Genomic DNA, 15,006 nt, shown 5'->3' with positions numbered 1-15,006 from the left:
AATAGCTTTACAAAAAAAAATTGTTTTTGAGACAGACTTACTCAGTGGCTCAGGATGGCCTCAGGTATGAGACAGTAACCCTCTTAAGTGCTGCGATCACAAGAGGCCATGCCTGGCTGAGTGAGCAGCTCTGCTCTGTCACTGTGCCTACCATGACTTCCTGTGCCACCACAGGTCTGTCCACAGCAACAGGGCCAAGCCACTGTAATCCAAAACTACATAAACCATGAGCCAAATTAAACCTCTCCTTCTAAGTTGCTACCTTGGGTGTTTATCTCAGCGACAGAAAGCTTCCACACAACAAAAAACTTCCACAGATCATCTGATTTAGACTGGGACTGTGAAAGCAACACCCACCCCACCCCACCCCCGATGGTTTTTATGATCAGTGTTCTGTGGGCACATGTGTGGGCCTTGTGCTGAGGCTTGGTGGCAGGAACCTTTACCCTCCGGGCCATTTCACTGACTCCTCAAATGTGGCTTTACTTTATGTTCCATGAGCTTCCCTGGTTTGGGGGGGCAGTTGGCGAGGCGGCAGCCAGAAGACAGACTGAGGTGGGAGGGGCTCCAGTGGTGGTCGTTGGTCAGGCCACCCCTCCTTTGGCCGAGTCCACCCTGTGGTTTGGAAGACATCCCTTGTAACTGAGAGACACCTCACTTCCAGGTCCAGACGTCACAGAGTGTCTGAAATTTCTAGTACACTAGAAATAGCGGTTATGGCTGGGCGCTGGTGGCACACGCCTTTAATCCCAGCACTTGGGAGGCAGAGGCAGGCGGATTTCTGAGTTCGAGGCCAGCCTGGTCTACAGAGTGAGTTCCAGGACAGCCAGGGCTATACAGAGAAACCCTGTCTCGAAAACAAACAGCCGGGCATGGTGGTGCATGCCTTTAATCCCAGCACTCGGGAGGCAGAGGCAGGCAGATTTCTGAGTTCGAGGACAGCCAGGGCTACACAGAGAAACCCTGTCTCGAAAAACCAAAAATAAATAAATAAATTTTAAAAAGAAAACAAGCAAATAAACAAACAAAAAAGAAATGGCGGTTATTTTTCACCACAAATGTTAGGAAACAAAGATTCACACTCATGCTGAATTAAAACAAAATGAACCTGCTACTAATAGCATCACAGAAGACCATGCCGCGAGAATGCAGGCTATATGATTTTATGTCTGTAAATTTCCCAAACTCGTAAGTTGAGTATCCCTGACTGGGAATGCCTAGGGGCAGAACTGCTTCCTGACTGTTGTATATGTGCGTGTTACATGGGCTGCACGGTGCACATCCTAATCTGGAAATCCAGGAGGAACCGCCTTGGAGCTGTTACATTAAGGCTTCTCAGACTGAACTGCTGGGTGGTGTTTGGAATCCAGTCCGAGCTGCCTTTGGGGAGAGCGATGCTGAAACGGTCATCTCCACGTGAGTGCTAGTCACAGTGTGACAGTCCTTTGGGATGCACACTTAGGAATTCTGCACTTCTCACTACATGTGTCGTAGTAAAATTAGAAAAGCTGATTTGATCTTCTAATTTGTCTTTTAAGAAAGTGTCACATGGGCTGGAGAGATGGCTTAGTGGTTAAGAGCACTGACTGCTCTTCCGAAGGTCCTGAGTTCAAATCCCAGCAATCACATGGTGGCTCACAACTATCTGTACAGCTACAGTGTGCTCATACACATAAAATAAATAAGTAAATCTTAAAAAAAAAAAAAAGATGGTATAACCCAGGCTGGTCTGCAGGACACAGGACAGGCTGCAGTCCCCAGAGTACCTGGCCTCTTCTCCCTGATGGGTGATTGCTGAGTGCTGAATGGAAGGGAAACGGGGGCTTAGACTCCCACTAGTGTCTGAGGACAGACATGTCCCACTGCCAGGTGTGGGGTGCTCTAGTTCTCACAGAAGTGACTTGGTGTCTTGACCTCCAGATCCCTGGCACAGAGGACAGCAGAGAGCTGACAGGGGACATGCATGTTTAGGGTGCATTTTTCATTTGATGCATTGTAACTTAGCCTTTCTTTTCCTTTTGGAAGTTCAGTACACTCTGCTGGCTTCTTACTATCAGTGTGGGGCAATCCCTGCAAAATGCCCCTCTACCACAGTCCCATCATCTCAAGAATCTAAATTGGGCCGGGGAGGTGGCTCAGTTGGCAGTGTCTGCCCTGCAAGCATGGGGGCTTGAAGTCCTGACCCCCCCAACAACCACGTGAAAAAACAGATGTGGCAGTATGCTGTGTAGGCCTAGGGGTGGAAGGACAGAAACAGGAGGGTTTGCTGGGTAGCCAGACTGGTGGGATTGGTGAGCACTGGGTTTAGTGAGAAGCCCTATGTCTTAGGGTTTTACTGCTGTGAACAGACACCAGGATCACGGCAAGTCTTCTAAAGGACCACATGTAATTGGGGCTGGCTTACAGGGTCAGAGGTTCAGTCCATTAGCATCAAGGTGTGAGTGGGGCAGCATCCAGGCAGGCATGGTGCAGGCAGAGCTGAGAGTTCTACATCTTCATCCAAAGGCTGCGAGTGGAAGACTGACTTCCAGGCAGCTAAGGTGAGGATCCTAAGCCCATGCCCACAGTGACACACCTAGTCCATTGAGGCTACACCTCCAAATAGTGCCACTTCCTGAGCCAAGCATATACAAACCATCACACCCTACCTCAAAAAAAAAAAATCATGCTAGAGCAATTGAAGGCACTAAACATCAATGTTTGGCTTGCACACAGATGTACTTGCATATGTACTGCTGAACATGCTATGTATATACAAAAATAAAATTAAGATCTACAGCTGGAGAGTTGACTCAGTGATTAAGAAGAACATGTGCTCTTGCAGAGGACCTGGGTTTGATTCCCACCACCACACAGTAGCTCACAACAGTCTGCAACCCCAGTCTCAGGGAAACCCAGTGCCCTGTTCTGACACACACGTGTTACATAGACACACGTGCAGGCTTTCAACATTCATACACATAAAATGAACAAAAAATATTTTAAGTCTAAATTTTGCTCAGAACCTTAGGAATCAGTTGTCTTAACTTCTCCCTATCGTATCTGTTATATGGATGCCTAAGGAACTAGGAACGGTGAGATCGGCAGAAGCAATCTTCTTCAGGATGTAGAGGGATGGGTAATTAGAATACATGTGACATGAAGGCTACTGAGGGAGGGAAGAGGAGCAGCAGGAGGAGGACAAGCAAGGGAGAAGTGGGTGAAAGTCAGAAGGAAACCACCACTTGGTATATATAATTTCTAACAACGACAACAACGACAACAACAACAACAACAACAAAAGTCCTGGGCTGGAGATGTAGCTAAATTGTCAAGTGTTCACCTAGTGTGGGGATAGTTTTATGTTAACTTGACATAAGCCTAAGTAAGTCATTTGGAAGTAAGAAACCTCAATTGAGAAAAATGCCTCCATATGATGGGGGGTGGGGACTATAGGCAAGCATGTTGGACATTTTCTTTTCTTTTTTGTTTTTTGGTTTGTTTGTTTGTTTGTTTGTTTGTTTGTTTGTTTGTTTGAGACAGGGTTTCTCTGTGTAGCCCTGGCTGTCCTGGAACTCACTTTGTAGACCAGGCTGGCCTCAAACTCAGAAATCTGCCTGCCTCTGCCTCCCAAATGCTGGGATCAAAGGCGTGCGCCACCACCCCAAATGCTGGGATCAAAGGCGTGCGCCACCACCGCCCAGCATGTAGGGCATTTTCTTAATTAGTAACCGATGCAGGAGGGCCCAGAACATTGTGGGTGGTACCACCCTGGGGCTGGGGGTTAGGATTGTATAAGAAGGCAAGCTGAGCAAGCCACAGGGAGCAAGCCAGTAAGCAGCACCCCTCCATGGCTTCTGCATCAACTTCCTCCAGATTCCTGACTTGTTTGGGTTGCTGCCCTGACTTCCTTTGGTGATGGACTATGATGTGGAAGTGGAAGCCAAAGAAACCCCTTCCTTCCCTCTTGCCTTTGGCCATGGTGTTTCACCTAGAGCATTGAAAGTCCTGGATTTGATCCTCCTTGACACACACCTCTCAGGAGGTTGAGGCAGGAAGATCAGAAAGTCACTCTCAGCTGCATAGACAGTTTGGGGCCAGACTGGGATACACAAGACAGGAAGAAGGAGGAAGCAAGAAGGCTTGGCTTTTCCACCCCCACCTGCTATTATTAATACTCTAAACTTCTCTTGTAAACCCCTCCCATCCAGAAAGCACTGAGCAGATGTCTTCATACTTCATCTGAGAAGAGTCTGGGTGGTACCGTGACCTTGTATCTGTCTTGGCTGCTCTAATCCTCAGTGGTAATAATTAATACCTGGGCTATAAAAACAGTCTGCATGTTGAGGTGTGAGAATTATAAAACCTCGCTGAGAGACTAAAATGCAAACAAAAGGTTTAAGATAACTGGTTGAATGTCGGCTTGCCACAGATTAGAGTCGCCCGAGTCTGGAACTGTCCTGGTTGCCTTACTGATATGGGAAGGCCCATCTCTAAATATGGGCATCACTTCCTGGCACAAGGAAGGTCACTGGCCTGGCTTGGCCTTCCACACATGCTGGATGATAGACCCTACTGCTGTTGCTGAGTCTTCACGGATACCAGAACCAGCAGTTCCCGGCTTCTATCATCGACTGAGCACCAGCGGCTCTCCAGGAATCCTGTAGGTGTGCAGGACCAGGTTGGATCTGCCAAGGCACCCAGCCTCAGGGACCGAGCTTCACTATTGTAATACTAGCTGATTGACTAAATCATTTAATTCATGTAGACGATAGATGAACAGATTCACTGATTCATTTGCTTGGTCGATTCTTTTCCTCTAGAGAGAGCCCTAATACAAGGCTTGAAAAATAATCCCATGTTTTTTCTTATAACTTACAATTATAACTGTGGTATAGTGGCACATGCCTGCAGTTTCAGCTTCCTGGACGCAGACAGGAGTATCTCCAGAAGTTTGGGGTCAGCCTGTGCAACAGTGTGGAACATAGTTTCAAAAACAATGACAAAAATTATCATTAAAATACATGTACCTGCTTTGTTTTTTTTTTTTAATAAAAACTCAAATTTGTTTCTAATGAGAAATAATGAATTAAAGAGAACAATTGTGCAAGGCTTCAAATAAGCATGCTAACTGCCGTACTTCCCAAACTTTGAATGCCCTGAAGTACTAGGCCTACCAGACATAGGTGGAAGAGGGCACTAGCATCTTCCATTCACTCTTACGTGGAGAGTCTGCATCTCACCTGGACATCCCTGCAGACCCCAGACTTAGTACCTTTCCCAGAATCATCATCTTTCCCCATAGGAAGCAGTCACACCCATTGGTTAATCCTTAGAAGTTAATATTCTGATATATTATGCTTTGCTGATGAATTTCCTTTAAAACTTGCTTTATTACAAGGACTTGGCTGTAGTGGTAGGGTGCTGCCCTAGCGTGCCTGAAACCCTGGATCCAGCCCTAACCCCAAACTAAAATAGACAGAAGTATAATGCTGAGAGGGGAAACTGGAAGAGCAAGAAGAAAACAATCTGGGTACTGGCGACCCATATCTGTGGTTTTAGCCACTCAAGAGGCTGAGGCAGCAGGGTCGTTGGAGCCCAGTAGTTTGAGACCAGTTGGATAACATGGTAAGACCCTGTCTCAATGGAAGAAAGAAGGGGAGAGGCTGTAGAGAGGGTTCAACTGGTCAGAGAGGACCAGTATGACAAACTTGCTTTCAGCTTCCTAAAGATTTTTCTCTGTGTATATTAACTTTACGAGTCTCTCTCCTTTTTCATTAGTTTTCCATTTTGCAAGTCACAGCTCTCCATGTCCCACACAATATAACAGTGGGTATTTTGAAAAAGGCCTTCACTTTTGAGGAATCTGTGCCCATAGCAGAAGCTGGTTGGTTGTGGGGCAAGTGAACTGTGTGCCACCCGACACAAGAAGTGGTAAGGTTGAGTGACCACAAACCCCATGAAGCTCAGAACTGAGGTGTGGAGCCAGGTCCTGCCAAACTCTACCTGCTTTGGAACATGTAACCGTGTCACCCCACTGAGAGTACCATGGCAGTCAGCCGCGTAGCATAAAAACCTGACGTTCTCCATGCTAATGAAGTCTCTAGATAGGCCCCTAGTGTTCAGCCAATGAGCTTCCCTTCCTGGACATTCCTTCCTGCAAAAGATTTTTAATCCTTGGTTCACCCTGAGTAAGGCATATGCATTCATATTCACCATCAAATAAAGCAGTTTGAACAAGCAAGGTCTGTCCCTCATCAAAGATCACCATGGGGGGAGGCCTTTGGCATAAAGAGCTGTGTTTAAATCTCCCAGAGAAGGCTTTCTCTACTCTTCTAGCCCCTCCACACTCTGGGCACTCACTCGGAACCAAACCAGGTTCAGTCCCCATACAGGGCTCTGCCTTCCTCTTCCTGCTTGGTTCATGGAGGTCCTGAGGGGAAGTATGGACTGGGGATCCCCATTCCAGACTCCCAGTGGTACAGCAATGATGCCTGTGTACACAGGAGACGGGGAACCACAGCAGCCATCCCAGACTCCTCTGTTTCCCACCCAGGAAAACATGGCTCCCCCTATTGCAAACTGTTTTGCCTCCCCTAAGTGGCATGCTGGCCGCTCTAGGCATCCCAGCAGTGAGGCAGGATGCAGCCCAACAGTTGGTAGCAGTCATCCTTGACTTGCGAAGCCAGTTTCCTCAGATGTCTGTGTGATTGGAGGAAGTAGACTGTTACTTGAAAGTATTAAATGGCCTCTTTTCAACTCTGGAAGAGAGGCTGCAGTGTGGCCATTGTGCTGCAGTTAGGTCCTGGTTCAATCCCTTCTCTCCCTGAAGCCGAACCTTGGCCACTTCTTGGAGCCCGTGTCTCTGTTACTTAAATGGCCCTGAGTGGGGTCAATACTAATTTTTGTACACCCACCTTTCCAAGGGCGTACATGGAATTCTAGATTTGTGTGTAAAAGTCCAGTTTACCCAGAAGAAATCCGAGGGACACAGGGGTGAGAGAGCACCCATGAATTAGGTCAAAGTCAACTTAAAAGTGTACCTCCCAGCAAGGTGGTAACTAAGGCCGAGGCAGAGGAAGCTCCAGTCCAGAGCCAACTGGGCTACCATAACAGGACCATGCCTCCAAAACAGGAACATCAACAAAAATGTGGTCTTTCTACTCCAACAGCAAGCATTACACACAATATTAGATGCATCCCCAGGAACATAAAAGGTCTGAAAATCACTCAGTTGAAGGTGAGCTATACACAAATAATAATAATAATGATCTGTGTTTCTTAGTCACTTTTCTCCTGGCATGACAGAACACCATGACCAAGGTAACTTAGAAAGGAAGCATTTAGTTGGAGGCTCATGGTTCATGATCATCATGGCGGGAAACATAGTGGGAGACAGGCAGGCAGGCAGGCAGGCAGGCAGGCAGGCAGGCAGGCAGGCAGGGATGGTGCTGGGGCAGTAGCTGAGAGCTTGCACCGTGGTCTATGTGAGGCAGAGAGAAGAGAGAACACACTGAGACTAGCCTGGACTTTTGAAACCTTAAAGGCAGTCAGTCCTCTTCCAACAAGCCCACATTCCCAGTCCTTCCCAAACAGTCCCACCAACTGGGAACCAAGCATGAGCCTAAAGGGGCCACTCTCATTCAAGCCACCACAAAGTACTTTCCAATCACGTGGATCTACTCATTACACTTGAGTAGCCCTTAATGTCATCACTTGTAGCTTATGCACTGCCCTGTTTTTATATTTTACTGATTGGACCATGCAGTTGATTGACAGCAGTTTCTTGTCTTTTTATTGTTGTTTTTGGTTGGTTGGTTGGTTGGTTGGTTGGTTTGGTTTGGTTTTCCAGACAGGGCTTCTCTGTGTAGTCTTGGCTGTCCTGGAACCTACTCTATAGACCGGACTGGCCTTGAACTCAGGTATCTGCCTGTTTTTGCCTTCGGTGTGCTGGGAGTAATGGTATGTGCCGCCACTGACTGGTGTGATAGCAGTTACCTGTAATAACATAGCTTTCTAGAAAACACTCAGGGATCCCCACACTTCCAAATATAATCTGCACTTGTCCCCACAACTGTCTTTGTTGATGAAACCTTTGCTGAAAAGTCCATTAAAATTTAATTTGCCTCTCATTTCTTGCCTGTGGTCCTGTGTTAAGAATGAAAGTGAATTGACCTTTGACATTCTTGCCTGTGATTTGGTTTAGAGGTGTGTGTGTGTGTGTGTGTGTGTGTGTGTCCTGTGTTAAGAATGAAAGTGAATTGACCTTTGACATTCTTGCCTGTGTTTTGGTTTAGAGGTGTGTGTGTGTGTGTGTGTGTGTGTGTGTAAGCAGTTAGCAAATTTCTCCCATGTGCCACTGTGTGCCCAGGTCAAGCAAGAGCTGTCTCCAGTAATTCTCTTCCCATCCAGGGAATAGCACACACCACAGATACATGTGTTCCGTGTTAACAGCGACATCTGGTGGCCTCAGAATAACAAGACAGCGCGGTCTGGCAACTTGTGGTTGTGCAGACGGTATTCTAATACAGTTAAGCAGTTGCTTCTTGTGGCCTCATCAGCTCCCTTTCCCTGGAGCCTCCTTCCCCAGCAGCCCTTTCCCAGAGTGCCCCTCACCCATTCGACACGTTGGCTCCAGAAAGTTCAAGCTGGTCCCGCTGGCTCTGGGCATTGCCCTTCTGCCTGTAGCCTCCTGGTCAGTAGGGAAAGCTGCTAGTAGCAGTCTGGGTGGAGAAATGTGAACTTAACCTCGTGGGTTTGTGCCCAGGGCCACCTTGAACCAGGCCTGGCTGGGATTCTAGTGCTAGAAGGCCCGTGATTTACTGTCTCCCTGGGCAGCAGGTGGCCAGGGTATTTTTAGCATCTGGAGTTTTTAGGGCAAGGCTGGGGGAGGGTAGAACAGTGAGCTCCGAGGGCATCGGTTCTTTCAAGGTCTGAGTTCAAAAATCTCCAGACAATGGGCCCTTCCCCTAACACTCTTGGGTTTGGGTGTAGGGTGTCCATGATAAAAGCCACGCATGCCGCCGTTCATTTGCCTTTTCCATTTGTTAGGCAGTAAGTGGAAGAGAGAAAGGGGTGGATTTGGGATGCCAACTTGGCAGGCATTCAAGGAGAGCCTGACTGTTGTTAGTGCCGGCGCAGATCTGTCCCTCTTCAAAGCACTTCTGTTCGCTGTATTGTCCAGCCCTCATTAATCCCATGAACCCCAAAGACGATTATCATATTCTACCGAAGAACTTGGCAAGGAAAGCTGAGAGGTCTGCCTGGTGCCGTGGGTACGGGAGGGAGGATCGCGGCTACACTGCCACAGAGCTGGATCCTAGCTGTGTGCTCAGCCGGACTGGATTGGAACCGCTTGCTCTGCAAGAGGCATGCTCCCCTGCCTCTTAGCTTCCTCCGGAATGGTTGGTACAGCGCTTAACATGTGCTCCTGTGAGACTGAGCGTGTTAAAAACCCTCCTTACACTGGCTTTCCTGCTTCAGCTCAAGCAGTTATTTATGGAACAGGCCCTGGGTGTATTCTATCATCATTGTCTTCCAGAGAGGGGGACACCTCAGAACAACCATAAAGGGGTGAGGGGTCAGCGACTCTCTGTTCCAGCCAGGAGAGGACCAGGGGATATCCCTAAATCCAGGAGAGAGAATCCTCAAGTATGTGAGCCCCCTTCCCCTTGCCTGACCCTGGGTCCCCTGCATTGCCCCCAGCTGGGTTTCCCCAACATAACCATACCTGAAGAATAATCACAGGTGACATCATTCATGGAAACTGGTGGTGATGGGACCAAGAGGGGGACCCACCTCCCAGAGACTTTAAGGGGTTCTGGCCCAGGGGAGTCACCTTCATCATCACTTCTGTGGGCACCAAGAGCTAGGCCCAGGCAGGCACTTCCCACTCCTGCTGTGTAGCCCTGAAGTATAGACGCATCAGCAAGACTGAGGGACTTCTGTGTCCTCCAAGGCACTCAAAGCTGGATGCACAGAACCCAGAGTCGAACACAGATGGGTCGGACATATTTGTCAAGTTAAGAATTGAAACCCAGAGCCAGGTGTGGTGGCACACGCCTTTAATCCCAGCACTCGGGAGGCAGAGGCAGGCGGATTTCTGAGTTCGAGGCCAGGGCTATACATAGAAACCCTGTCTCGGAAAAAAAAAAAAAAAAAAAAAAAAAAAAAAAAAAAAAAAAAGAAAGAAAGAAAGAAAGAGAGAATTGAAACCCAGGACTCAGTGGTAATCAAGAGGGACTCCAGAAAGCCCTGCAGGTTACAGACACGTATTTGACACCCTCTCTTCAGCCCAGGGCTGAAGACAAGGGCATTTCTCAAAGAAATTCCAGATGACAACCAACGTATCCCTGTTGGCAAAATGCCACATAGTATAGGCAGTGCTTATGAAACAGTGGGCCTTATCCTGGAAGAGTTTGCCTCTTCTTGTTCAGACCATAGGGAGAAAGCGCGAGCCTGTGATCATGTGTTGAAGGCCCTGAAGGGTCCTATTGACTACCTTGCTCACTTTGTGTTCTCTACAAAATACCTGGGTGGCTTCTACATTTCTATCCAATGGATACACTCTAAAATAGCCAATGGACAAAGATCTTGGGTTCTTATGCCAGGGTAGGAAAATAAGGTTGAGGGGAAATATAAGAGACGAGGATAAGGTTTTTTTTTGTTTGTTTGTTTGTTTTTTTGTTTTTCGAGACAGGGTTTCTCTGTGTAGCCTTGGCTGTCCTGGAACTCACTCTGTAGACCAGGCTTGGCCTCGAACTCAGAAATCTACCTGCCTCTGCCTCCCAAGTGCTGGGATTAAAGGCGTTCGCCACCACTGCCTGGCCAAGATAAGGTTTTAATTGTGGGATAATCAATAGGACAGTGAATTTTAGTAACATGGAGTGAAAGCATGCTGAGTTCACAGGGCTAGGACAGAAGTTGCTGGAACCCATTGGTGGAAAGCCAGCAGCACTTCAGAGAGGGCCACGTTAGAGAGCAGAAAGTGTGAACAGGGAAATCTGGGGGTCAGGCTGAGAGATGCTCGGCCATTAGGAGAACATGCGGCTTTGGTTAAGCATGCCGCTTTTCTGTGGGTGTGCTGGGGATCCACGCACACGTTCCCATGCTTCTGGGACAGGCACTTTACCCACTGAGCCGTCTTGCCAGCCTCCTTTGATAGCTTCTTTGAGGAGTCAGACAAGTGGGATTTCCCACAACTGGATGGAGAAGTGTCAGTCCCAGGAAACCCCACTAGAGGCCCACAGAACCTGAAGGGAAAGCCCTGAAGGGAGGGAGTGGGAGACAGGCGCTTCATACCCCACACCGTCTCCTTTACAGTCATCCCCATCATTTCCAGGCTGGTGGAGGGCTCTGTGGGTTTAATCTTGGTTTGGGGTGGGTCTGTGAGCATCACAGTTCAGTGAGGTCTCTGGATCCCACCTCCCTGCTGGATGGCTGTGAATTTCACAGCCAGCTGTCTCTGTTTGTAGTCCTATACGATTCCCCTCATCTTGTCTCAAACCTCACAGTATTTGTTGGCGTTGAAGCCCGACTTAGACCCCACCAGCTGGAGAGAGTGTTCGTGATTGGTGGTGAAGGCATCAGAATACAGATCTGGGGATGCAGCACTGAGGCTGGCAGAGCGCTTGCTCAGCACCGGAACAAAACAGTACTGATTCCTTTCCTGCTAATGCCAGTCACCATGCCTCCGCTAGACAGTGCTGTCAGTTCTCTGGTGCAGTGTTCTGCTCGCTATGGAGTCTTGTGCGCATGCTCAACACTGCATCCTGTCCACCCCTGACTGCCATGTCTTTCGGTGTCTATTTCCATCCTCCTATCAAAGGCTCTGATGGGTCCTGCAGTGGGGAAAAAAAAATCTTGCTGGAGCCTGGAACCTGCTTCCCAGTCACCCACATCCGTCAGGGCTGCTTTACAGGTTACACGGAACCAGGACACTGCTACTTCATGAGGGTGTCACCTGCTTTGACTTGTGGCTGCCCTCTACCCCAGATGGCTTGGAGCTGGACTGACTCCTGCTGACATGGAACTTGAGCCCATCTCTTCCTGAGCCAGCCCAGTCTGGCCCGTCTACTCACGCCTGTACCCTCTCCACACCCCACACAGGCTGCCATTCAGTCCCCACTGGTTTGCTATGGCTGCAGGGAATCAGAGTCCCTTAAATGTCCACATTTACAGCCATCATCACTGTCACTCCACAGAGGGACCTCCGAGGCCCTGCTCACCTTACAGCTGAGGATTCCCCCTCCCCCTCCCCCACCCATTCCCCACCCCCACCCCCACACCATGGCTCCTAGCTTGTTACTTGGAAGAACAAGAGTTAACTCTCACTCCTCCTGTAACAGACACTTCCTTTTTCCCCTTCTCCCAAAATAGGCATCTGGTTAAATGAGTACTTAGTGTTTATGTTCTTAGGACGATGCAAATGTTGTTTACAACTGAGCTATTTAGGGTAGCGAGTGGGGTTACACTTCTCTTTAGTACAGTCCCCTCCCCCCAGGTTATAATTTCTCTCTCTCTTTTTTTCCTGCTTAGTTTTCTACCTACTTATCAATAATGCCACTCCAAACTCTGTTAAAACTGAAACCTTGGGGCTGGTGCGATGGCTCAGCGGGTAAATCCTAGCAACCGCATGGTGACTCACAACCACTCATAAGCTGACGCCCTCTTCTGGTGCATCTGAAGACAGCTACAGTGATAATAATGAGGAGCGAGTGGGGCCAACCTGAGCGAGCAGAGGTCCTAAATTCAATTCCCAACAACCAGATGAAGGCTCACAACTATCTGTACAGCTACAGTGTGTACTCATATACATAAAATAAATAAATCTTAAAAAAACTAAAAACCTGAAACCTTGGACTGAGGGAGGAGGCACTTTGGGGAAATGTCACCTGAGTTAGTGGCTCCCTCTGACTTCCAACCCCATCTCTTGGGATACTGAGGCGGCAGGTGCAATAGAATGAGGAGGGCTGGGGAGACAGCTGGCTCTGTGGTTAAGAGCCCTGGTTACTCATCTCACTCAGTATCCAGGTTCGGTTCCCAGCACCCACATGACAGCTCACAACTCCAGTCCCAGGGGGCCTGGTGCTCTCTTGTAGCCTCTGTGGGTACAAGTCATGTGTGTATAAATCCATACATTCAAGCAAATACACATTTTAAGATACTTTTCTTTTTAAGCCAAACTGAAAAATTTACAGGTATAAGTAAATAAGTCGGTGTTTGATAGGCTAGAAGCCTTTGAGGAGACATTAGTCCTCCTGTTTGCATCCACACTGTGCTCCGGGGCTCCAAGTAGGACTGTTCTGGAGATGCATTGGCTTCTCTAGTGTTGACGTCCGTGTTACTTGACCGCTAAATCCACCTCGGCTTATTCTTTTGAGGAAGTACGAAAGCCTGTGACTGTTAATCTCAAAGATGGGAGGAGAAAGATCACTGACCAAATTAATTGGCCAAATTAATTAAAGCAAACAATTAATTAAATTAAGGTTCTTTCTTTTTTGTTTATTATTATTATTATTATTATTATTATTATTATTTTAATTTGGGCTGCCTCTCCTGTAAGGCAGAGTTTAAGAGGTCAGCTTTGGACATGAGGAAGACAAAGTTTTTATAGCTCAAGGGTAGGAGGTTTCCAAATGGGGTATTTAGAAATAGGCGGGGTTACAGGGGCAGAACATGAGCATAACACAGCAGTCATAATAACCTCCTGAAACAAAGATGCGATTCCAAGGTGGGCATAAGGTCATGGCAGCCTTTTGAAACAAAGATTGGGTTGTAAGATGGCTGCACTTTTTTGAAACAAAGATATGGTTATCATTTTCTGGAACAGGCAGTACAGAACCATTTGTAATTAAGGTTGGGCATAGCCCAATCCTCGAGAAACAGAGATTTAATCATAAACTGGAATAAACCTAGTTTGTCTTTACTATAAGATAGCTTTTAAGCCTAAGATGGAGGCAGGCTGGGGCACGTTCGTTATCGTATTCCTTTCTGCTCTTTGACGCTGCCGAGGAAGCATGGCTGAAGGCTCTCGTAACTCTGCTGTCAGTCCGAGTCTCCCAAGGAGCCCGAACAGCTCGGAAGCTCTTCATCGGAGGGCTGAGCTTCGAAACAACCGACGAGAGTCAGAGGAGCCATTTTGAGCAATGGGGAACACTAACCGACTGTGTGGTAAAGAGAGATCCAAACACCAAGAGATCCAGGGGCTTTGGGTTTGTCACATACACCACTGTGGAAGAAGTGGATGCTGCCATGAATGCAAGACCACACAAGGTGGATGGAAGAGTTGTGGAAACTAAGAGAGCTGTCTCAAGAGAAGATTCTCAGCGACCAGGTGCCCACTTCACTGTGAAAAAGATCTTTGTTGGTGGTATTAAAGAAGACACTGAAGAACATCACCTACGAGATTATTTTGAGCACTATGGGAAGATTGAAGTGATAGACATTATGACTGACAGAGGCAGTGGGAAAAAGAGGGGCTTTGCTTTTGTTACCTTTGATGACCATGACTCTGTGGATAAGATTGTTATTCAGAAATACCATACTGTGAATGGCCACAACTGTGAAGTAAGAAAGGCTCTGTCAAAGCAAGAGGTGGCTAGTGCTTCATCCAGCCAGAGAGGTCGCAGTGGATCTGAAAACTTTGGTGGTGGTCGTGGAGGCGGTTTTGGTGGCAATGACAATTTTGGTTGAGGAGGGAACTTTAGTGGTCGTGGTGGCTTTGGTGGCAGCCGTGGTGGTGGTGGAAATGGCGGCAGTGGGGATGGCTATAATGGATTTGGCAATGATGGAAGCAATTTTGGAGGTGGTGGAAGCTACAATGATTTTGGCAATTACAACAATCAGTCTTCAAATTTTGGACCAATGAGGGGAGGAAACTTTGGAGGCAGGCACTCTGGCCCGTATGGTGGTGGAGGCCAGAACTTTGCTAAACCACAGAACCAAGGTGGCTATGGTGGTTCCAGCAGCAGCAGTAGCTATGGCAGTGGCAGGAGGTTCCACTTACAGCCAGGAAACAAAGCTTAG

General features: G+C 47.9%; 1 pseudogene; it reads left to right on the top strand.

Moving 5' to 3' along the window:
- The first annotated feature begins 12,583 nt into the window (after nucleotides 1-12,583).
- Nucleotides 12,584-15,006, top strand: LOC110308963 (heterogeneous nuclear ribonucleoprotein A1-like; annotated as a pseudogene).

Source organism: Mus caroli, unplaced genomic scaffold, assembly GCF_978045245.1.
Source record: "Mus caroli unplaced genomic scaffold, Mus_caroli_1 scaffold_12, whole genome shotgun sequence".
Lineage (NCBI taxonomy): Eukaryota > Metazoa > Chordata > Mammalia > Rodentia > Muridae > Mus > Mus caroli.
The sequence above is the reverse complement of the archived record's forward strand: the minus strand, read 5'-3'. Positions and strand labels throughout refer to the sequence as shown.